This window comes from Watersipora subatra, chromosome 3 (assembly GCF_963576615.1).
Source record: "Watersipora subatra chromosome 3, tzWatSuba1.1, whole genome shotgun sequence".
Lineage (NCBI taxonomy): Eukaryota > Metazoa > Bryozoa > Gymnolaemata > Cheilostomatida > Watersiporidae > Watersipora > Watersipora subatra.
Window position 1 is genome coordinate 30,052,163 of NC_088710.1, and position 13,660 is coordinate 30,065,822.

Consider the following 13,660-nt stretch of genomic DNA (forward strand, 5'->3'; position numbering starts at 1 on the left):
GCAACTTGATGGTCAAAACAAGAATTGAATTAATTTTATTTAAATATTTTGGAATTTATGTACATATTCCTACAACTTTTAAAATTCTGTGAAAGATTTTTTTTTTAGGTTAGTTGTCTTAAACTGAAAGTTTTTTTCTTTTTAAAGTGTAGTGTTAAAACATTAAAACCTTAAATACATTGCTTGAATTTATTTTACTCCCATATAAAACAACGATTTATTATCAATTTTGTTTACGGAATGCTAATTTTACGCAGCTTGCTCAAGGCAAATATTTTACCAGAGGAGATGCACTGAGCTGCCAGTTCATAAAATTTCTAAATATATTTGGTTTTAAATAAACAGGATGAAATTTGGTGAGTTTGAAACAGACTCTTGTATGCAAAATTATCTGGGTCAGGATATATTTTAATTAACCTTGACATTGATGACTTGTAACATTGCTGGTACATTGACTTGATTATAAAAATCATGACACAAGTTTTGAGTTACATTGCAAACCAATTTTAGATGAATGTTTACACTTGAACCTTCACCTTCATATTTCTGGAATTTTGTTTGAAGGTAAAAGTAATGTCACACCATAGTGTTCTAACTACATTTCAAGTCATCGTTTTATGGATGTTTACACTTGAAAATTTCAAAGTAACTGTAACATAGCTGAGACATTCATTTGAACGTAAAAATGATGGCACATCATAATATTCAAGTTACTTTGCAAGCCAATGTTTAATGAATGTTTACCCTCAAACATTTCAAATTAAAATTCCCGGAACATTACTGGAACATTAATCTTAAGGTAACATTTATGTCACACCATAAAATTAATTTCAGTAACATTGCAGCTATATGGATTTTTAAACTCGAACCATTCAAAGTGCATGCAATATTTCTGTAGCACTGCTGGAACATTATTTGAAGATCAAGTTTATCTCACACTATAAAGTTCCAGTTACATTGAAAAACAATGTTATACAGATGTTTATACTCTAATATTCTAAAGTAAAATTTCTGGAAGAATGCCAGAACATTCATTTGAAAGTAAAAATTATGCCACACCATAATGTTCCAGTTGCGTTACAATAAAATTTTATATAGATGTTCACAGTGAAACTTCTTGAAGATAAAATCTTGAAACTTTGCTAGAACACTCATTGTCGGCTAAAATTGATGCTACACCATATATTTCGAGCTAAATTGTGAGCCAATGTTACATGGAGGTTTACACTCGGACATTGCAAATTAATATTTCTGGAACGTTGCTGAGACATTTAATAATGATGTTCTTTAACAACGTTAGGATAGTGTTAGCAAAGTTTATTTATGTGACGTTCTAAAAAATATTAATATCATAGTTTTTACAACATTCGGCAAAATATTCCTGCGACATTGTTGGAACATGATGCAATAATTATCATCAGATCCTTTGTGAGTCATAGGGCACAAAATGAGCTGCTTTATAAATTTTCTTAAATCCAGGCCAGTTTATGTTTCACCTCTGTCGTCATTTGAGTTTCTTTTATTTTATTGCTTTCAAAACTTTAGGGCTGAGAAGAAAACCATTTTAGTATTTAACTTACTTAACATATTTAACACAAACTTATATTATTTTTATTAATGAAGTAATTCTATTCAACTTTGTAGTTTTGCTTTATGTAACGAAAACAAATATTCTATAAGACATCACTATTTTTCTGCAACAACGCTTTTTTCAGTTTCAAAGTTTGGTAAAACAAATTTATTTATTAAATTCAAACTTCTAGGTAAAAACTTTTTTTCTATTTTAAAATCATAAAATACCCACAAATTATCTGCATGTATAGAAACAGAAGTTATTGGAAAAATAATATCCAATAATCGAGCTCTGCTTGATAATTGGTCTATAATTTGGATAATTTAAAAACAACTATTTTAAGAACAGCCCGAAAAAAGTTGAGATGCCAAACTTTGAGCAACCCATCAAAACCTTTGTAAATTTTATTGAAACGTATCAACATTTTTCTGTCATTTGCTGTTGTTGTTAATGTTCAAAATTTCTGTAAGAAAAATTATAATTCTATATAAGTTATTATTCATATATAATTCTCAAAATTGGCAAAGCTTGATCGTGGTCAAAACACTCGAATTATATCTGCATATTCATTTACCAGGCCAGTCAGCCCTTGTTTTTCAGAAGATGAACTGCAGTTGTTCGCCCTTTGCAAAAGTGCAAAAGGCTCACAGCGGTGTGAGTTGCAAAGGCAAGTTTAAGTTGGATCTTAAATTGGTAGTGTCAATAGTGGGACCTCTGGCTGCTGAACACAGTTGTAGATCTGAAAAGAATGGAAGTTCGAGTACCATGGCACAGAATCCTAGTTCTGCGCCTGGTCCTACGGTGACTGGGTATGGTTGTGTGTTAAGACACCTCACAATAACTTTATCATTTAGATCTGAGCAAACTAGTGCAGCTGCAAAATGGACTCTATGGTCTGTTTTGCAAGGTATATATACACAGGTCTCGTATAATATGATAGATTAGATACATCTATAAAGGGACAGATGAGTCACCATTCAGCTCTAAATTGCACTTTTATTTGTTTTGTGACGTGGACTTTAATGCTTAACAGCTCTCCAGTTCTGGATGTACAGGCAATTTAAGAGTCTTAGAGACGCTGTAGTATATATTTTTCATGTATGATACATAGTTGAGCTTTCTGAAAAATGACCAACCCTCCAGCTGCATCCGCAATATTTCCCACCCAGACATATAGTAAAGAGTTTATTATATCTAATGTATGTTCTTTCCTTAAACTGAATGAAAAAAATTACAAAGCATATATGACATTTCGCCTGCATTGTCCCATAGATTAATAACACTGATCCAAAAAGTCTTGAACTCTAGTTTCTTTTTCTATTAGCTGCTCTTCTATTCTAATTGGCAGAAACAAAAACGTTTTGTAGAAGATACATTATCATTACTGCTTGTATCCAGTAGGAATTGAAGGGTATGTCATTCTAATGTTCCTTGAATAATTTGACAGTCTGGCTTGTCACATATTAGTTTTTGAATTTTTAGTATGCCTTAAAATCTAGAGTCCTGAGAGGGTGCAGCTGCACAAGATCCGGCAGTGAAAAATGACAGTGGCTATTCTAAATAAGGCTTTCTACTGAGCACTACCAAGTAAAGTTTCCGCCTACTGAACATGGCGAGTTTATACCTGAATTGCTGCTGGCATGGAGTATTGTACTTTGGGTGAATAGCTTCCCCAATGTAGACTCAATAAATCAAGCTGTAGATGAAAAGGAGAATGGGCATGATGTAGTGCTGGCTGTATTCATATTGAAGGTGGTAACTGATAATGATAGCGAACAGCGTCATATGTTTTTGTGAACAGTGTATCTTAAGATGGCCACATCTCCTCAAGTAACAGGTAAGACACCTAGCATATATTTCCTAGATGGCTGGATTCTGAATCTCCTTATACTATACCAATTCTCCAACAATTTATGTTTGGTGAGCCAGAGTATTCTGCATCAGGCTAATCGTTGAGTCCAACAGAGTAAACTCAAATACAGCTTTAACATTTACCTGCTCCAGTGTGGTAGTTGTAGCAACTCTTGATGGTATTCCTTCATCAACCTGGTAGCTTGTCTTATGGTCTTCGGGTGCTCGATTAACATGTGTTTTTCTATAATACATATCATATAGTGCTTACTTAAAATAATCTTAGACTAGGTTATGATAACTCTAGCAATCAAGTTGTGGATAGGTAAAGTTCATTGATTGTGAGACCTCAATCTCCAGACATCGCATAGTAATATTCGCTACTTCTTGAGGCTAGCCAACTGTGTATGAGCTGGCCAAACATATTTCCTGAATCCAGAAACCAGAGTTTTAAAAGTCTGATCCAGATATTCTTTGACCGGTTCCCCAAAAATATTGATAAGTGCAGCACTCTTTCATCACCACTCAATTTGTTGTTCTTGAAACTGTTCAATAAAACCGTTCAAAGTATCGAGTTCCTTTGGATACTGGATGTTTGATGAAAGCTTTAAGCAAGTAAAGAGTCTACTGAAATTCTGTTAAAACTAAGGCATGGTGATAATGCTAAAGCATTGTGGGCTGGAGTACTAGATCCAGCTTCCTCTAACTCCGGGTTCTTGGCTTGCCTTTGCTCAATTATAGTAATGCCAGCTAAAACAAAATCTAACTCCTGCAACCAAAATATCTTGATAGGTTTAACACCAAGTACATGTTACAACTAGTAATAATTAATGGATAATCACAAAACAGGAGTCTAGATTAGAATACTATCAAATGCTTGATTATTTTTGATGTTTTAATGCAAGTGACCAGATTTTCAGCAGCCTGATTAAATGAAGATGGTTGAAATGAGTCTTTCCGCATCCAACAGGTGTTATTTAAACTAACTGGTATCTTTAAACACCTAGCAACATAAAGTGAGATGATCCTAGTTGAGACACCAGTTGAGAGGGTCTGAGCTATACTAATAACCTTCATCTCGAGACTTATGTTTTTAGGTGTCCTAGTAATTTGCATGATGAGCATACGGTATTGACAATAGTATTGATGGCAATTTCATAGGGCCATTACCAATGCACATTTTAGAACTTTTATGATATTGCATGTATGAAAAAGCTATTATATAGCAAATAGAATGAGTTTAACTGGTTTTAAAAACTAAAGAGAGAATTATGCTGTACTATCAACCTTATTTCAGCTTTCAATTGTGTTTTATTGGTAACCCAGTTGTTGAGTTGTTTTTATTTGTTTTGTTGCATAAAAACAAAGTAACATTGTTTAATTTACTAAAAGATCAGCTTGGCCTAAACTTTAACTGTTAATATTTTGTAATGAGCCACTAATCCAAATTCAACTACCGCAATTTTGTGTTCTATAATACTCAAAGACACAAGGTCATGCACTGACAAAGGATTGCAGTGTTTAGATTTTGTATTCCAATATATACATGTACTTTGACTTGAGGTTTAAATATTTAAACTTTATTTTTCTAGAATTTAGAGATCACATCCTTTATTAAACAAAAATAAACCAATTTTATTATGTTCCACTGTAATGGCGTAAAGTTATATTTGTTTTAAAACAAAGAAATGTTCGTTAAAACAGTAGATATTGTACTGTGACGGCATGTAATACCACATGGGCTCATCAGACTTTGATGTACCATATATTTTCATAACAAAACTTATCTGTTTAATTTTGATACAAACGAAAGGGAAGCAATCAACTATTTTGAGAAGATCAAAAGCATGTTTGCAAACACTCAGAGACTATGCAAGATAAACAAAGAAAGAGCAACTGTTAGCAATCGAAATGTGTGATAGAGAAGTTTCTTGATTTACCCTCAGTGTATGTGTTAGTGCGTGAGTGCAAGCGGATGTGTGTGCATATGCATGTTCGTAGGTGTGTGGTGTGCGTGTGTGTACGCGTGGATGTACATGTGTGTGTGTTTGCTTCAGCGTTTTTAGACAAAAAAGTGTGAAATTGGTTGTTTGACCTAAGTTTGACCGGATATATATTCATTACATATGCATCTTTATTTTATAATACACTTTGCATGTTTATGTACAATATATATTATAATTTGCAAATAAATTCAGTTAATGCAGCTATATATAAACATATTTCATTATATTTTTTTCAACACGGTTAACCAAAGTGCTCAGTAATGTCTTTTTAAGCTCGGTTCTCCTACTAGACTTCCGTAAGTTGAGCAATAGTCTAAAAATCTTGTTTGTTCACAATAGCTCCCTTTTCTGGAACTCACTTGTGTTTAATGTTTGCGTCAGTTAGACAAACCTCATTTTAGTTGAAAAAAAATTTGCTCCTGATGCTCAACTGACTACCAGAATTACAGTTGTTCTTGAATGACAGCACATTTTAATCTGCTCTCCAGGTGGGAAATAATTTCGCATCTTTTTCTTTTCTTGGCTGGTTATGTTGCAGATAACAAGGACTACAACATCTAATATGGTTGCCCTTTTATTTTTCCTGTCCACAGCAACAACATCTTGCTTGTTTTCTAAAGTAAATCTGTCATTCCGAATGTTGAAGTTCCAGAAGAGCTTACAACCATTATTCTCATGGATCTTCTTTGCACCTTCCAACCTTTGTTGTAGTTTTATAAGTCCATAATCATTGCAAATACATTTTTACTTTGCAATGCGAGTATGCATTGTCTACTAGCTGATTGCATCTACTGTAAATGTGTTTGTTTTTTAGCTATCTGCTGTGAAATTTTAAACTCACCGCTAACTTGAGATTTTCCTTCCATACACCTCGGAGTTTCACTAATTGCTTCAGGATAACCAGTCTATCAACTGAGTAGCAACTGAAATCCTTTGGTAAATGCTCTTCTGCCTGTTGATGTTAGTAGTGTTTTTATTTATCAACATTTTTCATTATCAATTATTTTGCCTGGCAATAATTTTGACAACTGAATCTGTTGGATAAATCAATTGATCTCATCAATATTTTCTATTAGTTATCACAATATGAGATTGATCAGAAATTCAGTCTACTCTGCTTAATGGCTCGAATGACCTTTGTAGTATAATTTCATTTCAATCTGCATACTCTCTCTAACAAAAACTACACATAAAGTTTTATACCTAATGAGAATATACTACTCAGGTCTGTAATGAACAGCTTTTGTGGAGTCTGATCTGTAGTTGTAAATTTAATCTGCTCAGTCCCAAAAAGAACTTTATCAGTTTTCAGTTGACACAACCATCTAATGCATATTTTGTTAATAATTTAACCAAAACATAGCATTCCTGTAAATTATTCATTATAAAAAGATTTGATACATTAGGATATCATTTTAGATTACGAATTAGTCTTTACTCGGGTAGTCACTAACATTTTAATTTAAAAATTAATGTATGCATCTAGTTGTACTGACATGGCTCCAGCAGAAATGCACCTAAAATACTTTACTTGGCTATCATTTGCTTCAGACTCATTCAAGCGCATAATGTATTTTCATTGAGATGAACAGTTGGCCAAAGGCTCCAAATTTTTAAGGCCAGTATTTGAATATTATATATTTTTATGAAATGTAGTGACTGCATTTACTGCTACTATTCAAATTAATGTTTTTATAACCCATTGCAGATAATACGCATGAAACAATTTTGTTTAGTTCTGACTTGACATAGTGATGGCTGAAATATTTAGGCCTACTATTTAATAAAGTAGTTCATGTTTGTTTGTATTTAAATTAGATAACTCAAATAATACAATGACCATACAAAAATATAACATATTTATAAAAAAGAACAACTACACTAGAAGCTAGCGCTTTTCGAATTTAGGATTTACTAAGTTTGAATTGTGGCAAGTCTGAAATGGTAGTAACACCATTTAGATATCTACCTTTTTCAAAAGAATAGTTGGAGTAAATCTCATGTTATTAGAACTGTTATGAACTGTGGGTCAAGCACATGTCTTCAACTATTTTAGACATATATAAGACATATATAAGATAATTTAGATTATCTGCTAGTGCTGCTATTGTGAGATAACTTATAGCATTCATTCACTTTGTATCAGTGAAAAAACAAAAAGTTGTAAAAAAGAAAAAACAAACTTGAAATATTCCCACATCTCAACTGTATTTAAATAAATGATCATATAAAACTTACAATTAGATATAAACATATTAGTAGTAATAAAAAAAGCCTAAGATGAGCTGAAATGTTGGTTGATGTGAACATATTGAGTTTTGGTATACATATATACTATAAACTAAGTCTATAATTGTCTAAAACATCAAAAGGTAATCAATGACCAAAACATCCAATTTGGTTGATCAACACACTCCTAACAAATGAATCAACATATTTGGAATCCTTGAAACAGATATAACTTTCGGCGAAGTGTGAAGTGTGTTATTTTTTAACATTGACATATTAACTTTTAAAATTTGTTTCTCAATTTCTATAAATCTAAATTAGTTTTTTCGTTTTTTCCCGCTTTATGCTGTTTGGCCGTCACGGGCAACTTTCAATGGCTCAAACTTAAACATTAATAACATAATTACTTTTTTCATTGATAGGTTTTCCTTGGCCAAATGGGTATGGAACTTGGCCATAAATAATATGATCATGTCTTCGAGTTCCATTAAAGTCAACTTAAATGTGTTTTTTTTTTGCTGCTTGGTAACATTATAACAGAACTTTTCTATACTACTTAACCTTTTCGCCTTATCACTGCCAAAAGGATTTGGCTCAAAAGTGTCCTGTACTCAGAGCCAATCAGTAGCGTGATTTAGAGCTCCTAGGCATGCACCAACATGTCTAGTAGATGAAAATAATAGGCAAAACCTATTAGTTTCATTTACTGCAATTTTCTCATGTTGTCTGAAGTTATGACAATATTTAAATGATCAGACTTCTCTAGCCAGCAATTCAAAATTTAAATTGTGCTAAGCTTTCCTCGAAATGCAAGTCCTTTGGCTTCAAATCCACTTTTTGTTGATATTGATTGTTAGCGCTAGTTCAATGATTAGCTGTCTCACACTAACTTTTGTAATCAGCTGTCTCACACTCACTTTCGTAATCAGCTGTCTCACACTAACTTTTATAATCAGCTGTCTCACACTAACTTTTGTAATCAGCTGTCTCACACTAACTTTTGTAATCAGCTGTCTCACACTCACTTTTGTACTCAGCTGTATCACACTAACTTTTGTAATCAGCTGTCTCACACTCACTTTTGTAATCAGCTGTCTCACACTCACTTTTGTACTCAGCTGTCTCACACTAACTTTTATAATCAGCTGTCTCACACTCACTTTTGTAATTAGCTGTCTCACACTCACTTCTGTAATCAGCTGTCTCACACTCACTTTTGTACTCAGCTGTCTCACACTCACTTTTGTAATCAGCTGTCTCACACTCACTTTTGTAATCAGCTGTCTCACACTAACTTTTGTACTCAGCTGTCTCACACTCACTTTTGTAATCAGCTGTCTCACACTAACTTTTATAATCAGCTGTCTCACACTCACTTTTGTAATCAGCTGTCTCACACTCACTTTTGTAATCAGCTGTCTCACACTAACTTTTATAATCAGCTGTCTCACACTCACTTTTGTAATCAGCTGTCTTGCACTCACTTTTATAATCAGCTGTCTCAAACTCACTTTTGTAATCAGCTGTCTTACACTCACTTTTGTAATCAGCTGTCTCACACTCACTTTTGTAATCAGCTGTCTTGCACTCACTTCTATAATCAGCTGTCTCACACTCACTTTTGTAATCATTTTTATTTAATTTATGCCTACCCATAATGCAATCAAAAAACTACTATAGAGAAAGCAATAACTTTAGAGTGCACTGAGACACGACGGAAAAAAAGTAAAACCAAGGTACAAAGCAGCTGCAAAACAATCGGTAATAAATTCTCAACATCATGAAAGATTTGCACATATAATAAAGCTTACAACTGAAACTAAGTACGCTAAAACGACTGAGTAGACTGAGGCATAGATTTAGCTGAGCAAAATTCACACAACAGCAGCTACGGTGGATGACACCTCATAGCAGAATCATAAATGCTACAATCAGAATGTTGCCCATCTACACTGCCTTAGCCATTTAAGCACCTGTTTACTGGCCAACTAGATTGAATCATGAGTTTCCTATCAAAAGATTGTTTTTTCAAGGACACTAAATGCAATTAACTTTACTTGAATAATCGAAACAGCTAGAATTTTTTGCAATAATGGTAAAATCAAATGGCCAACATTGACTGAAAATATTCTTCTTATTAGGAAGCACTTTTTCTGCGGTGAAGATTTTGATCTTGAGGAGTTTTTTTGTCAAGAAAACGAAAACAACAGCTGCTATTAGCTAACTATGTTTTGGTACCAAAACAATTGATCAGCTTTGTGTTTAAGCCCACAATTAAGGTTTAATGCCAGCCTCACAATATCAGATTACTTTCAGTATCAGGTGAACAACCACATTTTTTTCAAGTTTTCTTTTCAAATTATCAGCAAAAGCAGCAGAGCGTAGTTGCAACTTTGTTGAAGGGGTGTAAGCAGACGCAAATTTTGCGCTGCAGAAAAAGCTGCATAACATGGCCATAACACATAGGTAGAAAATTTCAGTACTGATATATAAAAGGTAACACAGAATGCCGACGAGTTTGGAATTGGTACTTGTGCATAAAAGAGACCTAATAAGAAGCATGACAAGAGATTTAATGCTCATACGGTGGGAAATGTTACTCTCCCCACTTTGTTGTTTATTTAAGCAAAACCATGCAATGACCAGGCAATCACAGGTACAGCAGCTAGTAAAGCGTAAACTTTAAGAGGAATGTAAACAAAAACACTTACTATTCTGAATAGACTCTCAACATCTCTGTGACAGGCAAGTTTATAGAATGTAACAACTAATATCCGTATGAAAAAAACACACGTGTATGAGATTTAGCAGCTAAATACGCTGTAAAACAAGAAATAGTGTGTTATCAGACCAATGAAGTGGTAACAGTACAAGCTTTAATAAACAATTAGATTATCACTGTTAGCATAAATATTAACCACAAAGATCATGGTTATGTAAGCAAGTATTATGTTTACATAACAAATCAATTTAATTTAGGTTAACACACAATGATAAACAATTTTAAAAATGAAAGAATTTTACATGGCCATTTTCATTAATTTAGTTCAAGTGATTATTAAGGTCAACTGACCATTGTGTAACTTGTTTAGCTACACACTTGCAGCTTCTTTACTATTTAAATTTACACTAAAAGCACCAAAACATAGTCATGGATATAGCTGATACATACATTAACTGCTAGCTTTCGTTATGAAAAAGTCATCCACATTTAGCACCATTAGTGGATCTGAAGGAGGTTTCTGTTCACCACGAGAACCTGAGCAGAATAATGACTGCTGCAATTTGCCATAAATAGTAGATCTTGCTGCACCAGATGAACACTTTGTTCCTCCATATGAGTCTTTGAATTAGCCAAAATCTAACTGCACTGTAGCATACCAATAGAAGAGTAAATTTTGAATGTAAATCACACAGATATGAACATGTAACAGTTTTATCTCAGGTTTGATAAGCCGGGATTAGAGGGAGAAAGTTATAATCAAGACCTGCTGGCCACTCACATTTAGATGTAACAATCACAACTTGCTCTTTTTACATAATAACAAAACTAGTGCAATAAAATGGTAATGTGATTATTTTCCTATGAGCCTTATATATAGTACTTTATTGGCAATAATTTCATTTCACAAATAAATTTAATAATTTATCTTAATAATTTAACTCATATATCTATGCGATATTTTTTACAAAATTGAAAAAATATTACAAAAAATATCAATTAATTTAAAACTAATATTATTTTAGGCTAAGTTTATAACCATTTAGCAACGACAGCTGTGTTCATTAATCTAGTTTTTTTTACCTACCTCCTGAGCAGGCCTGGACAATGAGCTTAGGTTTACCAGCCATTGCAGAAGAAGTTTTTCCAGAGACCGGCTTTCTCTGATAGAGACCAAAGGAAATAGGTATCCACGGGGGTTTAGCAGCATGGCTCTATCAAATCCATGGCTCATTATGATCAGTACAAACATTCCAAATTTGTGATGTTCTTCTCCTTTCGTTTCTTCATTGATCTCTCTAACGATTGTTTGTTACAAAGGTTCCATATGATGTGTCATATATACAAGTCATATATCTTTATATAAGTCATATAAATATCAGGCAAAGCTAGATAAATTTATGTATCCAAACTTACTATCTATACTTTGTTTTTAATTTAAAAACTGAAAAAATTACTAGTGGTATATTGTAAAAATGTTTAATTAAATCAGCTATAAGTGTTCATAAAATAACATATGCATGTCTTCATAAATAGAGTGATAGAAATTTCATGAAAGCTTTTTTGGTGATCTCCACTTTTTAAACTATCTGTATTTTTTCCAAATTGCGAGCAGCAAAAAATGTCTCATTGAGAAAAAACCACAATTAAAATATAACACACGACCAGCATTGCTTTGTTTTGATTATATATTCTAAAGCTTAAAAACTCAGAAAACTAGTGAATAAAAAAGCTGAAGAAAAAACTATTACAACATGCATTATCATACCTGCAGAATATGACACTGATTATACCACAACTACATAGTTAAGTTCAACTCATCTGAATTAAGCTGTATCCTTTTAAACGCATGAGATTTGAAAAACCCATATATTTATACAAACCAACTGGTTTCTGATTTAGCTACCTCAGAGCTCAAGTCAGTAATATCTCGCTCTGTTTAGGCGACATCAAACTTCAGGTCCTTCAGCAGTCTTTGCAGGTTGTCATAACCAATTTCTGAACCATGCTTTGTTGTACCGGTGTGTCGAAATGTTTTGATGTTGAAAATAAGGGCTTTCCCTCTTACTTCTACGCTCATCTTGTAGACCTAAAAGCGCAATCAATAAACACTTTATGCTATATTAAGGAATGTGTAAATTATGGTTTGTACTGCCCAACTTGTTTGTAATTGCGCTCTACATGCCCCAAGAAATTATAATATCAATAAGAATAATATAGTTTGCATGCTAACTGATATGGCTCAGAAACAGAAATTCAGAAACATGTTTTACCATTTGTCTACTTTTAAAGTCACAGCTTTTGTTTGTTGTTCCTTGTTATTGCGTAGACTAAGCAGGTATGATAGACTATTCTAGAACAATATTGGCGGTCAAAAGACATGACTTCTAACTGCACTGATTTCAATGATAAAGAATAGAATATTAACAGCTGAGATTTATTTGAAGAAATTTTTCATTTGTTCCTGACTAAACTGGCCAAATTGAGGGCTAGTAATAAAAACATTGAGTACATAAAAGAGCCATTTAACAGATCGGTAATTTTGCATCATGTAACTCACACTAAGTTCAGTGTCGTGTCTGAAAGGTAATTTCTAGGAGTTGATAGCCGAGCAGTAATATTTTACTATATTTTTATTAGGTTTTTTCAAAATCACTTCAACCTCTTATATGCAGTCTCTGTATTACTCACTGGACCTTGAATTTAGATTTTAAGTAAGATTTTTGTAATAAAGTTGCATGTGTAAAATATTTTTCAAGTTTTAATGGTTTCCAAAATAGAACAAAAACTGTTGCAAAACTGAAGCTTTGGTCTTATATATTGACTGATTAATTATAATGGTACATCTGGTTTTTAAAAAATGGTTAAGCATGTGAAAACCATATCTGATTTAAAGTAATATATTAACATTGATTAGAAGTAGTAATTCATTTGATAATTTGCTGTAGCACTTTTTCCGACAATTTGTTTATATGATATTATGCAGATTTGCCTGAACCCTATTATAAAAAAGGTGACTAAATACATGTATATACCTGCTAGTTTTGAAAAGGTTTTGTCGAGACCAAATTATTAGTTTAAAAGCTTGACATATTTTGTAATCAAGTTGGTCAAGCTAAAAAAATCAGCTTTATGATAAATATTTTCACTAATAAAATAGCAACAGACTCAGAAAAATGTATGCCAAGTCATTTGCTTTACAAAAATATTTATGGTGCTTTTATGAACTATGAAGTTATTTTTTGGAAAATAATATATTTTGACAAATGTTCCATTAGG

The 13,660-nt window shown here is 32.8% G+C and overlaps 1 protein-coding gene across 1 annotated transcript in view; it reads right to left on the bottom strand.

Annotated features, from left to right (window-relative positions):
- The window catches only part of LOC137390495 (caspase-6-like), a 528,030-nt gene that overhangs the window by 182,176 nt on the left and 332,194 nt on the right, over nt 1-13,660 (bottom strand). The window lies entirely within an intron of this gene.